Below are 15,432 nucleotides of genomic sequence, written 5' to 3'. Positions count from 1 at the left end.
TCCTCCAGGTATCATGTTGCAATGCTGTAAAGTATCTCGACAAACTACGATCAATTGTCGTACGCGTTTATTCACTCTGCCGTTCAAGGCCCGATTCAGAGCAGCGCCATCCGAGCTCTGGCGTAGGGATACAACCCGGTCCCGGTGTAGGGATACAACGGTGAACATTTGCACTGCATACATGACATCCTCCCCTTTAAGTCCAAAATTACCAAGAGCAATACGTGCTAGATTTCCAGAATTGACATTTCAAAAGCAACATTTCCAAAACATGTGAAAATATGTGTGCAAACGGTCAAGAGAATAATGAGAATACGTGAAAATAGAACATGTGTCAACGTGAAAAAAAAAACATCTTCAAAGATTCAACCGGTCGGGTGCTTTTCTCTCACGCATTGAGCGTCGCGGTGTACCAGTGGATACAGAGTCCGAGGTGATTCCTTTGGGTCGCGGTGTACCAGTGGATACAGAGTCCGAGGTGATTCCTTTGGTCTCCACGAAGGGTGTAGCGTTTGCAGAGGTTTTTGGGGCATCCGAGCCGGCTGGAGCGGCCACGACGATCTCCGGCAGTGGCGGGTCGAACTGTTGTCCTGACTGTGACGATGCTACAGGCTCCATCGACTCACAGTGACGGTAGGTTATGTGGTCCTGATGTCGACGAATTTCGCGGCCGTCCTGCAGGCGAATCACACTGGACAGTGGACCTGGCTTCTCGATGATGTCCCCCAGTAGCCACGTCGCACCTGCACCAAAATTTCGGGCAAACACTGGATCTCCAATGTTGATACATCGACTGTTGGACGTCTTATCGTGCACCAACTTTTGATTAAGCTGGCTCTGATAAACATTTGATGATATGTCTGGTTTGAGATTGTCAAGTGTCGATCTCAAGTGTCGTTTCATCAATAACTCAGACGGAGCTGCACCGGTTGTTGATTGTGGCGTGATGCGGTATTTGAACAGGAGACGAGACAGCTTTGTTTCCAGGGTTCCCTCCTGAAGTTTCTGCCATCCGGATTTGATGATTCCCACGGATCGTTCGGCCAAGCCATTTGAAGCCTGGTGATGTGGGCTGACAAACTTATGTTTGATGCCGTTCCGACGTGTGAACTTGGCAAACTCGGTACTGGAAAAACACGAACCGTTATCACTCACGATCATCCTGGGCAGACCATGAGTGGCGAAACAGCGTCTGAGTCTTTCGATGACAATGGCTGACGTAGTACCATGCGTCACATAGGCATCAATCCATTTTGTGTGCGCGTCCGTAATTATTAGAATCATGCTGCCGTTAATAGGCCCGGCATAATCGAGATGTAGGCGATGCCACGGTTCGCTGGGCCATTCCCAGGGATGCAGTGGCGCTTTCGCAGGTGTATTCCGGGTGCTCTGGCAGGGGTAACAATGTCGAACATGATGTTCGATATCAGCATCAAGATTCGGCCACTACACATAGTTTCTGGCGAGTGGCTTCATCTTCACAATCCCGGGGTGACAGTCATGGATTTCATCCATGACCCTGGAATGCAGATTTTTCGGGATCACGACACGACATCCCCAGAGTAGGCAACCATTTTCCACGCTGAGTTCGTTTTTACGTGCTTTAAAAGCCGCAAAATCTGGGTCACCCTCAGGTAGCAAATGCCATCCAAGCTGTACAGCCTGGACAGTTCTGGACAGAACGGGGTCTCGTCGAGTATGAGTGCGGATCTGGCCGGAATCGACAGCACAATCTTCCAGATGATCCATCAGTGCGATAATGGATCCTGGTGTAGGCGAATCATCAACGGATTCTGGAAGGGGTAACCGACTCATGGCATCTGCATTTGTGATAGACGAACCGGGCTTATAACATATGGTGTCGTCATAAGCAGCGAGAAACAGGGACCAGCGGATGATCCTGGGCGGTAGTGTGTCAGATGTCGCCTTAGTTGGACCAAACAGACTGATCAGCGGCTTGTGATCAGTGCGAATCGTGAAATGATGTCCAAGAAGGTACTGGCGAAATTTGCCGACGCCGAAAACGATTCCCAATCCTTCCTTGTCAAGTTGGGAATAGTTTTTCTCTGCCGGGGACAACGTTCTGGATGCAAATGCAACCGGTCTTTCCGTACCATCAGGCATCACGTGTGATAATACACTCCCCACTCCATACCGACAGGCATCGCATGTCAGCACAAGATCCTTCTCTGGATCAAAATGAACGAGAACATTGGACGATTTGAGCAGATCCTTAGAGGTCTGGAATGCTGATTGTTCAGTAGACCCCCAGCTCCAGGAGACTCCTTTCCTCAAAAGCCGATAAAGGGGGCCCAAAACGTCGGTCACATTCGGGATGTAACGACCATAGAACTGAAGCAAACCGAGGTATGACTTCAATTCGGTCACATCTCGTGGAGAAGGAGCATCCTTGATAGCTCGGACTTTCTCATCTGTCGGGTGTAGACCCTCGGCATCAATCGTATGACCCAGGTACGTGACTGATGGCACCATAAACTTGCACTTGTCTCGACGCAAACGTAGGCCGGAGTCCGAAATCTTCTTCAGAACTCTCTCCAGGTTCTGTAGATGTTCCGCGTCCGTACGACCAGTAAACAGAATATCATCCTGGTAACAAACGATGTTGCGTTCGGCGGCAAACAAACTGTCCATGACACGCTGATAAATTCCAGGTGCAGATTTCACTCCAAAACTAAGTCGGTGGTACCTGTACAACCCACGATGCGTGTTGATGGTAAGATACTGTTTCGAATTCTCGTCCAAGCAGAGCTGTAGATAGGCGGATTTGAGATCGAGTTTCGTAAAAGTCTTGCCTCCCGTGAGACGAGCATAGAGGTCTTCGATCCTCGGGATTGGATATTTATCCAATGAAGAACACCTGTTCACGGTCATTTTATAATCTCCACATATGCGGATGGACTGGTCCGATTTTATGACCGGAACGATGGGCGCCGCCCATTCGGCATACTGGATTTGCTCGATGATCCTCAGATTTTCAAGATGATCCAGTTCCTTGTCAATCCGCTCACGCAGGGCGAAAGGGACTGGGCGAGCCCTGCAAAATATAGGATTGGCATCCCGGTCAACCCTGAGTTTAGCCGTATGTCCTTTCAAGGTTCCAAGCTCATCCTTGAAGACATCCGGGTACGTATCCAGCACATTTTTGAGTGTGTATGCTGCGGTAGGAGAAACGTTGGCTGCCCGGAGTTGATGAATGCTTTCCCACTTCAGTCGAATTATGCTCAACCAGTTCCTGCCGAGTAAGGAAGGGCCCTTTCCAGGAATGACGATCAGGGGTAGGTGAAACTCACGGTTATCGTAGCCCACCGTGACGTCACATGTACCGCAGGGAACAATCTTCTCACCTGTATAGGTGGAGAGTCCATAGGTAGTAGGTTTCAGATGGGGTCGGTCAGCATCACTCCACAGGTTTGTGAAAACAGCATGGCTGATGAGCGAGACGGCCGCACCAGTGTCGACCTCCATTTGCAATGGTCGATTGTTGACGACAACATTGGCAAGAAAAGGGTCCCGCCTATGGTGAGAATCAATATGAAGCAGGTCATACGATTCTGAGTTGTCGGAAACAGAGCTCACCTGGTCAAGCTCGGGTTCCTCCGAACCGATAAACTGATGAATCTTGTCAGCAGCTTTTCCTTTTCCCGATTTGCGAGTGATGCAAGCTGGAGAAATATGGCCAGTTTTCGAACAGAAATGGCAGGTGGCATCTTTGAACCGACACGTCTCCGGAGGGTGCTTTCCGTTGCACCGAAAACAGTTGTTGTGGGTTTGAGACCGCACTGGCTTCTGACGAGAAGCCTTGTTCCAACGTTTTGGCTGAACATGATCCAACCGATTCACAGCAGGGCTGGTACCAGACGAGCGAGTGGCACCGATGCTTGTAGCGTTGCGTTCAGCACTTTCCATGGAAATGGCGGTGTCTCTGGCATTTTGGAACGTCAGTCTTCTCTCAGCAAGCAGGCGTCTACGAGTGCGGTCATCGGACATGCCAACCACCAGCAAATCACGAAGCATGTCATCGATCGTGTCCCCAAACTCACACAGATGTGACAGTTTTTTGAGGTGTGCAATGAAGTCTGCGATCGACTGACCTTGCTGCTGTCTGCACATGTAAAAATTAAACCGACACAGGATGACTGAAGGAGATGGATTGCAATGTTCCTTCAAAGCGGCCTTGAGCTCTGCATACGTGAGCTCCTGGATTGTCCGAGGCCGAATCAGGTTTTTAACGAGTGTGAACGTCTCACCTCCGCAAACGGACAGGAAGACGGCCTTCATCTGGGCTTCGGTCGCGACGCCGTTCGCCTCGAAGTAGAAAGACAACCGCTCAGAATACGTGTCAAAATCCCCCTCATGAGGGTCGAATTCATCGAAATGGCCGAAAGATGTCATGGTCTAGATGTTTATCCTCGTCGCCATGTAAAGTATCTCGACAAACTACGATCAATTGTCGTACACGTTTATTCACTCTGCCGTTCAAGGCCCGATTCACAGCAGCGCCATCCGAGCTCTGGTGTAGGGATACAACCCGGTCCCGGACCCGGTGTAGGGATACAACCCGGTCCCGGTGTAGGGATACAACGGTGAACATTTGCACTGCATACATGACAAATGCCAAGTTCTCAGCTACGCCGCCTCATTGTTTACACTCACGGTCGCTCTTCTTGCCGATGAGACTTTCTGCAGACCTGTGAGCATTTCTCCTCAATCTCTCGTGCCCTGCACCGTGCACTCTTCCACTGTTTTCACTTTATTCTTGTGGACTCTCTTTGGAGTCTCTGGCTCTACCTTATTATTGTGGACTCTCTTTGGAGTCTCTGGTTTCACCTTATTACCATGGTCTCTCTTGGGAGTCTCTGGTTTCACCTTATTACCATGGTCTCTCTTGGGAGTCTCTGGTTTCACCTTATTACCATGGTCTCTCTTGGGAGTCTCTGGTTTCACCTTATTACCATGGTCTCTCTTGGGAGTCTCTGGTTTCACCTTATTACCATGGTCTCTCTTGGGAGTCTCTGGTTTCACCTTATTTCTGTGGACTGTCTTTGGAGTCTCTGGGTCTACATTATACTTGTGGCCTCTCTTTGGAGTCTCTTGCTCCACATTATTATTGTGGACTCTCTTTGGAGTCTCTGGCTCTACATTATACTTGTGGACTCTCTTTGGAGTCTCTTGCTCTACATTATACTTGTGGACTCTCTTGGGAGTCTCTGGTTTCACCTTATTTCTGTGGACTCTCTTTGGAGTCTCTGGTTTCACCTTATTTCTGTGGACTCTCTTTGGAGTCTCTGGCTCTACATTATACTTGTGGACTCTCTTTGGAGTCTCTGGTTTCACATTATTCTTGTGGACTCTCTTTGGAGTCTCTTGCTCCACATTATTATTGTGGACTCTCTTTGGAGTCTCTTGCTCCACATTATTATTGTGGACTCTCTTTGGAGTCTGTCTTCACATTATTATTGTGGACTCTCTTTGGAGTCTCTTGCTCCACATTATTATTGTGGACTCTCTTTGGAGTCTCTGGCTCTACATTATACTTGTGGCCTCTCTTTGGAGTCTCTGGTTTCACATTATTATTGTGGACTCTCTTTGGAGTCTCTTGCTCCACATTATTATTGTGGACTCTCTTTGGAGTCTGTCTTCACATTATTATTGTGGACTCTCTTTGGAGTCTGTCTTCACATTATTATTGTGGACTCTCTTTGGAGTCTCTTGCTCCACATTATTATTGTGGACTCTCTTTGAAGTCTGTCTTCACATTACTATTGTGGACTCTCTTTGGAGTCTGTCTTCACATTATTCTTGTTGACTCTCTTTGGAGTCTGTCTTCACATTACTATTGTGGACTCTCTTTGGAGTCTGTCTTCACATTACTATTGTGGACTCTCTTTGGAGTCTGTCTTCACATTATTATTGTGGACTCTCTTTGGAGTCTCTGGCTCTACATTATTAATGTGGACTCTCTTTGGAGTCTGGCTTCACATTATTATTGTGGACTCTCTTTGGAGTCTGTCTTCACATTATTCTTGTGGACTCTCTTTGGAGTCTCTGGTTTCACATTATTCTTGTGGACTCTCTTTGGAGTCTCTGGTTTCACATTATACTTGTGGACTCTCTTTGGAGTCTGTCTTCACATTACTATTGTGGACTCTCTTTGGATTCTGTCTTCACATTATTATTGTGGACTCTCTTTGGAGTCTCTGGCTCTACATTATTATTGTGGACTCTCTTTGGAGTCTCTGGTTCTACATTATTATTGTGGACTCTCTTTGGAGTCTCTGGCTCTACATTATTAATGTGGACTCTCTTTGGAGTCTGTCTTCACATTATTATTGTGGACTCTCTTTGGAGTCTGTCTTCACATTACTATTGTGGACTCTCTTTGGAGTCTGTCTTCACATTATTATTGTGGACTCTCTTTGGAGTCTCTGGCTCTACATTATTAATGTGGACTCTCTTTGGAGTCTGTCTTCACATTACTATTGTGGACTCTCTTTGGAGTCTCTGGCTTCACATTATTCTTGTGGACTCTCTTTGGAGTCTGTCTTCACATTATTCTTGTGGACTCTCTTTGGAGTCTCTGGTTTCACATTATTCTTGTGGACTCTCTTTGGAGTCTCTGGTTTCACATTATACTTGTGGACTCTCTTTGGAGTCTGTCTTCACATTATTCTTGTGGACTCTCTTTGGAGTCTCTGGTTTCACATTATACTTGTGGACTCTCTTTGGAGTCTGTCTTCACATTATTATTGTGGACTCTCTTTGGAGTCTGGCTTCACATTATTATTGTGGACTCTCTTTGGAGTCTCTGGCTCTACATTATTAATGTGGACTCTCTTTGGAGTCTGGCTTCACATTATTATTGTGGACTCTCTTTGGAGTCTGTCTTCACATTATTCTTGTGGACTCTCTTTGGAGTCTGTCTTCACATTATTCTTGTGGACTCTCTTTGGAGTCTCTGGTTTCACATTATTCTTGTGGACTCTCTTTGGAGTCTCTGGTTTCACATTATTATTGTGGACTCTCTTTGGAGTCTCTTGCTCCACATTATTATTGTGGACTCTCTTTGGAGTCTGTCTTCACATTACTATTGTGGACTCTCTTTGGATTCTGTCTTCACATTATTATTGTGGACTCTCTTTGGAGTCTGTCTTCACATTATTCTTGTGGACTCTCTTTGGAGTCTCTGGTTTCACATTATTCTTGTGGACTCTCTTTGGATTCTGTCTTCACATTATTATTGTGGACTCTCTTTGGAGTCTGTCTTCACATTATTCTTGTGGACTCTCTTTGGAGTCTGTCTTCACATTATTATTGTGGACTCTCTTTGGAGTCTGTCTTCACATTATTATTGTGGACTCTCTTTGGAGTCTGTCTTCACATTATTCTTGTGGACTCTCTTTGGAGTCTGTCTTCACATTATTATTGTGGACTCTCTTTGGAGTCTCTGGTTTCACATTATACTTGTGGACTCTCTTTGGAGTCTGTCTTCACATTACTATTGTGGACTCTCTTTGGATTCTGTCTTCACATTATTATTGTGGACTCTCTTTGGAGTCTGTCTTCACATTATTCTTGTGGACTCTCTTTGGAGTCTGTCTTCACATTATTATTGTGGACTCTCTTGTGGACTCTCTTTGGAGTCTCTGGTTTCACATTATACTTGTGGACTCTCTTTGGAGTCTGTCTTCACATTATACTTGTGGACTCTCTTTGAAGTCTCTGGTTTCACATTATACTTGTGGACTCTCTTTGGAGTCTGTCTTCACATTATACTTGTGGACTCTCTTTGGAGTCTCTGGTTTCACATTATTAATGTGGACTCTCTTTGGAGTCTGTCTTCACATTATTCTTGTGGACTCTCTTTGGAGTCTGTCTTCACATTATACTTGTGGACTCTCTTTGGAGTCTCTGGTTTCACATTATTAATGTGGACCCTCTTTGGAGTCTGTCTTCACATTATTCTTGTGGACTCTCTTTGGAGTCTCTGGTTTCACATTATTCTTGTGGACTCTCTTAAGAGTCTCTGGTTTCACATTATTCTTGTGGACTCTCTTAGGAGTCTCTGGCTCTACAGTATTCTTGTGGATTCTCGTTGGAAGCTCTGGCTCTACAGTATTTTTGTGGACCCTCTTTGGAGTCTGTCTTCACATTATTCTTGTGGACTCTCTTTGGAGTCTCTGGTTTCACATTATTCTTGTGGACTCTCTTTGGAGTCTCTGGTTTCACATTATACTTGTGGACTCTCTTTGGAGTCTGTCTTCACATTACTATTGTGGACTCTCTTTGGAGTCTCTGGCTCTACATTATTCTTGTGGACTCTCTTTGGAGTCTCTGGTTTCACATTATTCTTGTGGACTCTCTTTGGAGTCTCTGGTTTCACATTATTCTTGTGGACTCTTTTTGGGGTCTCTGGCTCTACATTATTCTTGTGGACTCTCTTTGGAGTCTCTGGTTTCACATTATTCTTGTGGACTCTCTTTGGAGTCTCTGGTTTCACATTATTCTTGTGGACTCTCTTTGGAGTCTCTGGTTTCACATTATTCTTGTGGACTCTTTTTGGGGTCTCTGGCTCTACATTATTCTTGTGGTCTCTCTTTGGAGTCTCTGGTTTCACCTTATTTCTGTGGACTCTCGTTGGAGTATTTTTCTTCACCTTTTGACCCGTTCCCTCCCTACTCTTTTCCCTTTACACCTGCGTTCCCTTGTTTTGTCAAACAAGAACCTCGTGTTCCATGAAGTGGCACAGGTATGAGCAAGGTAGGAGTAGGTCATTAACTATGATGAGGAATAACAAGGAAACCCGATTTAGCAGGAGGACATTTGGCCCATCATGCCTGCGCCACACCAATACCAGACCCAATGTATCTGTGAAAACGACGTAATTTAAATGGGGGAAAGAGGGAAGGAGTGGGGGAGAACGATGTGGCAGGCTTATGGATATCCTACGGGTGGTAAAATAAAAATGGGGAAATATATTTATTTTCATTATAAATAGGTATTATTACCTCCACCACCGAAGCTGGATGGAGGGTATGTTTTCACATCTGCTTGTGTGTTTGTCAGTGGCAGGATATAAAAAGTTGTGGACGGATTTGGACGCAAATTGTTGGACATGTTGGTTATGCGACAAGAAGAAGCCAATTCGATTTTGGTTCAGGTCCGAATCCAGATCCGGCCTATCAGTGGGATATAAAAAGTAAACTGCTCAGCCTGCCGGAGGTACGCTCTCTACCTAGTGCCGTTCTAGTTTACTTCTGGTGTTAGTCGAGCATTCGCCAGCTGCAGCAATTCCAGCAATAGTTGAGTTAGTGAGTAAATCTTTATATTCTGTTTCCAGTAAGCTGGTACTCGTTTTGCCAACCTCAGAAGGATGACAGGCTGAGTCAACCCACCTGGTGTTAATTTAGCGGAACAGGGGCTCAAAATCAAGACCTAAATATCTTAAGCCAGCCACCATCACCGTCAAGCCAGCAACAGCCTTTTAGTCATTTTTTCAAAGTTATTATCATTTAGTGGTAATATTTCATAAAGCCAGTTGTACATTTTGATACATGTTGGTCCAAAGTGAATTTAAGTTTGCTTTTGTACAAAGGTAAAATATATGATGAATACATGTTGCTTTGAAGCTGTTCTTTTGGGGCGTTGTTTCCTTGCCATGAATGATTTTGTCATCATGATTTCCACATAGTGAGGATTTTTGATAATTTGAATGATTTTGTCATCATGATTTCCAAATAGTGAGGATTTTTGATATTTTGAATGATTTTGTCATCATGATTTCCACATAGTGAGGATTTTTGATATTTTGAATGATTTTGTCATCATGATTTTCACATAGTGAGGATTTTTGATATTTTGAATGATTTTGTCATCATGATTTCCACATAGTGAGGATTTTTGATATTTTGAATGATTTTGTCATCATGATTTCCACATAGTGAGGATTTTTGATATTTTGAATGATTTTGCATCACGATTTCCACAAAGTGAGGATTTTTGATATTTTGAATGATTTTATCACCATGATTTCAACAAAGTGAGGATTTTTGATATTTTGAATGATTTTGTCATGATTTCAACAAAGTGAGGATTTTTTTATATTCTGAATGATTTTGTCATGATTTCAACAAAGTGAGGATTTTTGATATTTTGAATGATTTTGTCATGATTTCCACATCGAGGATTTTTGATATTTTGAATGATTTTGTCACCATGATTTCACATAGTGAGGATTTTTGATATTTTGAATGATTTTGTCATCATGATTTCCACATAGTGAGGATTTTTGATATTTTGAATGATTTTGTCATCATGATTTCCACATAGTGAGAATTTTTGATATTTTGAATGATTTTGTCATGATTTCAACAAAGTGAGGCTTTTTGATATTTTGAATGATTTTGTCATCATGATTTCAACAAAGTGAGGATTTTTGATATTTTGAATGATTTTGTCATCATGATTTCCACATAGTGAGGATTTTTGATATTTTGAATGATTTTGTCATCATGATTTCAACAAAGTGAGGATTTTTGATATTTTGAATGATTTTGTCATCATGATTTCCACATAGTGAGGATTTTTGATATTTTGAATGATTTTGTCATCATGATTTCAACAAAGTGAGGATTTTTGATATTTTGAATGATTTTGTCATCATGATTTCCACATAGTGAGGATTTTTGATATTTTGAATGATTTTGTCATCATGATTTCCACATAGTGAGGATTTTTGATCTTTTGAATGATTTTGTCATGATTTCAACAAAGTGAGGCTTTTTGATATTTTGAATGATTTTGTCATGATTTCCACATAGTGAGGATTTTTGATATTTTGAATGATTTTGTCATGATTTCCACATAGTGAGGATTTTTGATATCTTGAATGATTTTGTCATCATGCTTTCCACATAGTGAGGATTTTTGATATTTTGAATGATTTTGTCATCATGATTTCCAAATAGTGAGGATTTTTGATATTTTGAATGATTTTGTCATCATGATTTCCAAATAGTGAGGATTTTTGATATTTTGAATGATTTTGTCATCATGATTTCCACTTAATGAGGATTTTTGATATTTCGAATTATTTTGTCATGATTTCCACATAGTGAGGATTTTTGCTATTTTGAATGATTTTGTCATGATTTCCACATAGTGAGGATTTTTGATATTTTGAATGATTTTGTCATCATGATTTCCACATAGTGAGGATTTTTGATATCTTGAATGATTTTGTCATCATGCTTTCCACATAGTGAGGATTTTTGATATTTTGAATGATTTTGTCATCATGATTTCCAAATAGTGAGGATTTTTGATATTTTGAATGATTTTGTCATCATGATTTCCAAATAGTGAGGATTTTTGATATTTTGAATGATTTTGTCATCATGATTTCCACTTAGTGAGGATTTTTGATATTTCGAATGATTTTATCACCATGATTTCAACAAAGTGAGGATTTTTGATATTTTGAATGATTTTGTCATGATTTCAACAAAGTGAGGATTTTTTTATATTTTGAATGATTTTGTCATGATTTCAACAAAGTGAGGATTTTTGATATTTTGAATGATTTTGTCATGATTTCCACATCGTGAGGATTTTTGATATTTTGAATGATTTTGTCACCATGATTTCACATAGTAAGGATTTTTGATATTTTGAATGATTTTGTCATCATGATTTCCACATAGTGATTTTTGATATTTTTAATGATTTTGTCATGATTTCAACAAAGTGAGGCTTTTTGATATTTTGAATGATTTTGTCATGATTTCAACAAAGTGAGGATTTTTGATATTTTGAATGATTTTGTCATCATGATTTCCACATAGTGAGGATTTTTGATATTTTGAATGATTTTGTCATCATGATTTCCACATAGTGAGGATTTTTGATATTTTGAATGATTTTGTCATGATTTCAACAAAGTGAGGCTTTTTGATATTTTGAATGATTTTGTCATGATTTCAACAACGTGAGGATTTTTGATATTTTGAATGATTTTGTCATCATGATTTCCACATAGTGAGGATTTTTGATGTTTTGAATGATTTTGTCATGATTTCCACATAGTGAGGATTTTTGATATTTTGAATGATTTTGTCATCATGATTTCCACATAGTGAGGATTTTTGATATCTTGAATGATTTTGTCATCATGCTTTCCACATAGTGAGGATTTTTGATATTTTGAATGATTTTGTCATCATGATTTCCAAATAGTGAGGATTTTTGATATTTTGAATGATTTTGTCATCATGATTTCCAAATAGTGAGGATTTTTGATATTTTGAATGATTTTGTCATCATGATTTCCACTTAGTGAGGATTTTTGATATTTTGAATGATTTTGTCATGATTTCCACATAGTGAGGATTTTTGCTATTTTGAATGATTTTGTCATCATGATTTCCACATAGTGAGGATTTTTGATATCTTGAATGATTTTGTCATCATGATTTCCAAATAGTGAGGATTTTTGATATTTTGAATGATTTTGTCATCATGATTTCCAAATAGTGAGGATTTTTGATATTTTGAATGATTTTGTCATCATGATTTCCACTTAGTGAGGATTTTTGATATTTCGAATGATTTTGTCATCATGATTTCCAAATAGTGAGGATTTTTGATATTTTGAATGATTTTGTCATCATGATTTCCACATAGTGAGGATTTTTGATATCTTGAATGATTTTGTCATCATGATTTCCAAATAGTGAGGATTTTTGATATTTTGAATGATTTTGTCATCATGATTTCCAAATAGTGAGGATTTTTGATATTTTGAATGATTTTGTCATCATGATTTCCACTTAGTGAGGATTTTTGATATTTCGAATGATTTTGTCATGATTTCCACATAGTGAGGATTTTTGCTATTTTGAATGATTTTGTCATGATTTCCACATAGTGAGGATTTTTGATATTTTGAATGATTTTGTCATGATTTCCACATAGTGAGGATTTTTGATATTTTGAATGATTTTGTCATCATGATTTCCACTTAGTGAGGATTTTTGATATTTTGAATGATTTTGTCATCATGATTTCCAAATAGTGAGGATTTTTGATATTTTGAATGATTTTGTCATCATGATTTCCACATAGTGAGGATTTTTGATATCTTGAATGATTTTGTCATCATGATTTCCAAATAGTGAGGATTTTTGATATTTTGAATGATTTTGTCATCATGATTTCCAAATAGTGAGGATTTTTGATATTTTGAATGATTTTGTCATCATGATTTCCACTTAGTGAGGATTTTTGATATTTCGAATGATTTTGTCATGATTTCCACATAGTGAGGATTTTTGCTATTTTGAATGATTTTGTCATGATTTCCACATAGTGAGGATTTTTGATATTTTGAATGATTTTGTCATCATGATTTCCAAACAGTGAGGATTTTTGATATTTTGAATGATTTTGTCATTATCATTTCCAAATAGTGAGGATTTTTGATATTTTGAATGATTTTGTCATCATGATTTCCACTTAGTGAGGATTTTTGATATTTTGAATGATTTTGTCATCATGATTTCCAAATAGTGAGGATTTTTGATATTTTGAATGATTTTGTCATCATGATTTCCACATAGTGAGGATTTTTGATATCTTGAATGATTTTGTCATCATGATTTCCAAATAGTGAGGATTTTTGATATTTTGAATGATTTTGTCATCATGATTTCCAAATAGTGAGGATTTTTGATATTTTGAATGATTTTGTCATCATGATTTCCACTTAGTGAGGATTTTTGATATTTCGAATGATTTTGTCATGATTTCCACATAGTGAGGATTTTTGCTATTTTGAATGATTTTGTCATGATTTCCACATAGTGAGGATTTTTGATATTTTGAATGATTTTGTCATCATGATTTCCAAACAGTGAGGATTTTTGATATTTTGAATGATTTTGTCATTATCATTTCCAAATAGTGAGGATTTTTGATATTTTGAATGATTTTGTCATCATGATTTCCACTTAGTGAGGATTTTTGATATTTCGAATGATTTTATCACCATGATTTCAACAAAGTGAGGATTTTTGATATTTTGAATGATTTTGTCATGATTTCAACAAAGTGAGGATTTTTTATATTTTGAATGATTTTGTCATGATTTCAACAAAGTGAGGATTTTTGATATTTTGAATGATTTTGTCATGATTTCCACAACGTGAGGATTTTTGACATTTTGAATGATTTTGTCATCATGATTTCCACATAGTGAGGATTTTTGATATTTTGAATGATTTTGTCATGATTTCAACAAAGTGAGGCTTTTTGATATTTTGAATGATTTTGTCATGATTTCAACAAAGTGAGGATTTTTGATATTTTGAATGATTTTGTCATCATGATTTCCACATAGTGAGGATTTTTGATATTTTGAATGATTTTGTCATCATGATTTCCAACTAGTGAGGATTTTTGATATTTTGAATGATTATGTCATGATTTCAACAAAGTGAGGCTTTTTGATATTTTGAATGATTTTGTCATGATTTCAACAAAGTGAGGATTTTTGATTTTTTGAATGATTTTGTCATCATGATTTCCACATAGTGAGGATTTTTGATATTTGGAATGATTTTGTCATGATTTCAACAAAGTGAGGATTTTTGATATTTTGAATGATTTTGTCATGATTTCAACAAAGTGAGTATTTTTGATATTTTGAATGATTTTGTCATGATTTCCACATACTGTGGATTTTTGATATTTTGAATGATTTTGTCATCATGCTTTCCACATCGTGAGGATTTTTGATATTTTGAATGATTTTGTCACCATGATTTCCACATAGTGAGGATTTTTGATATTTTGAATGATTTTGTCATCATGATTTCCACATAGTGAGAACTTTTGATATTTTGAATGATTTTGTCATCATGACTTCCACATAGAGGATTTTTGATATTTTGAATGATTTTGTCATCATGCTTTCCACATCATAAGGATTTTTGATATTTTGAATGATTTTGTCATCATGCTTTCCACGTAGTGAGGATTTTTGATATTTTGAATGATTTTTGTCATCATGATTTCAACATCGTGAGGATTTTTGATATTTTGAATGATTTTGTCATCATGATTTCCACATAGTGAGGATTTTTGATATTTTGCTTTCAATGCGTTCAGCAATCTTGTTGTTGTGTTTTCATTGCATTGGGCAATTTTTACGTCATACACCGTATGCCGTCTGGAACAGTGTTTGTCTGTCAGTATGTACAATCACGTGAAAAAGTAAGTAGACCCCATGTAAAGTTTTGACTTTTTCAACATATTTCAACATACAGCTATTTGATCTTCATTTCAACAATATTGATAGATAAAGGTGATATAACATAACAAATATCATGAAACATTTACATTTTGTCGTGCATTGTA

The sequence above is a fragment of the Myxine glutinosa genome, chromosome 8 (genome assembly GCF_964187855.1).
Source record: "Myxine glutinosa chromosome 8, kmMyxGlut1.1, whole genome shotgun sequence".
NCBI lineage: Eukaryota > Metazoa > Chordata > Myxini > Myxiniformes > Myxinidae > Myxine > Myxine glutinosa.
The sequence above is the reverse complement of the archived record's forward strand: the minus strand, read 5'-3'. Positions refer to the sequence as shown.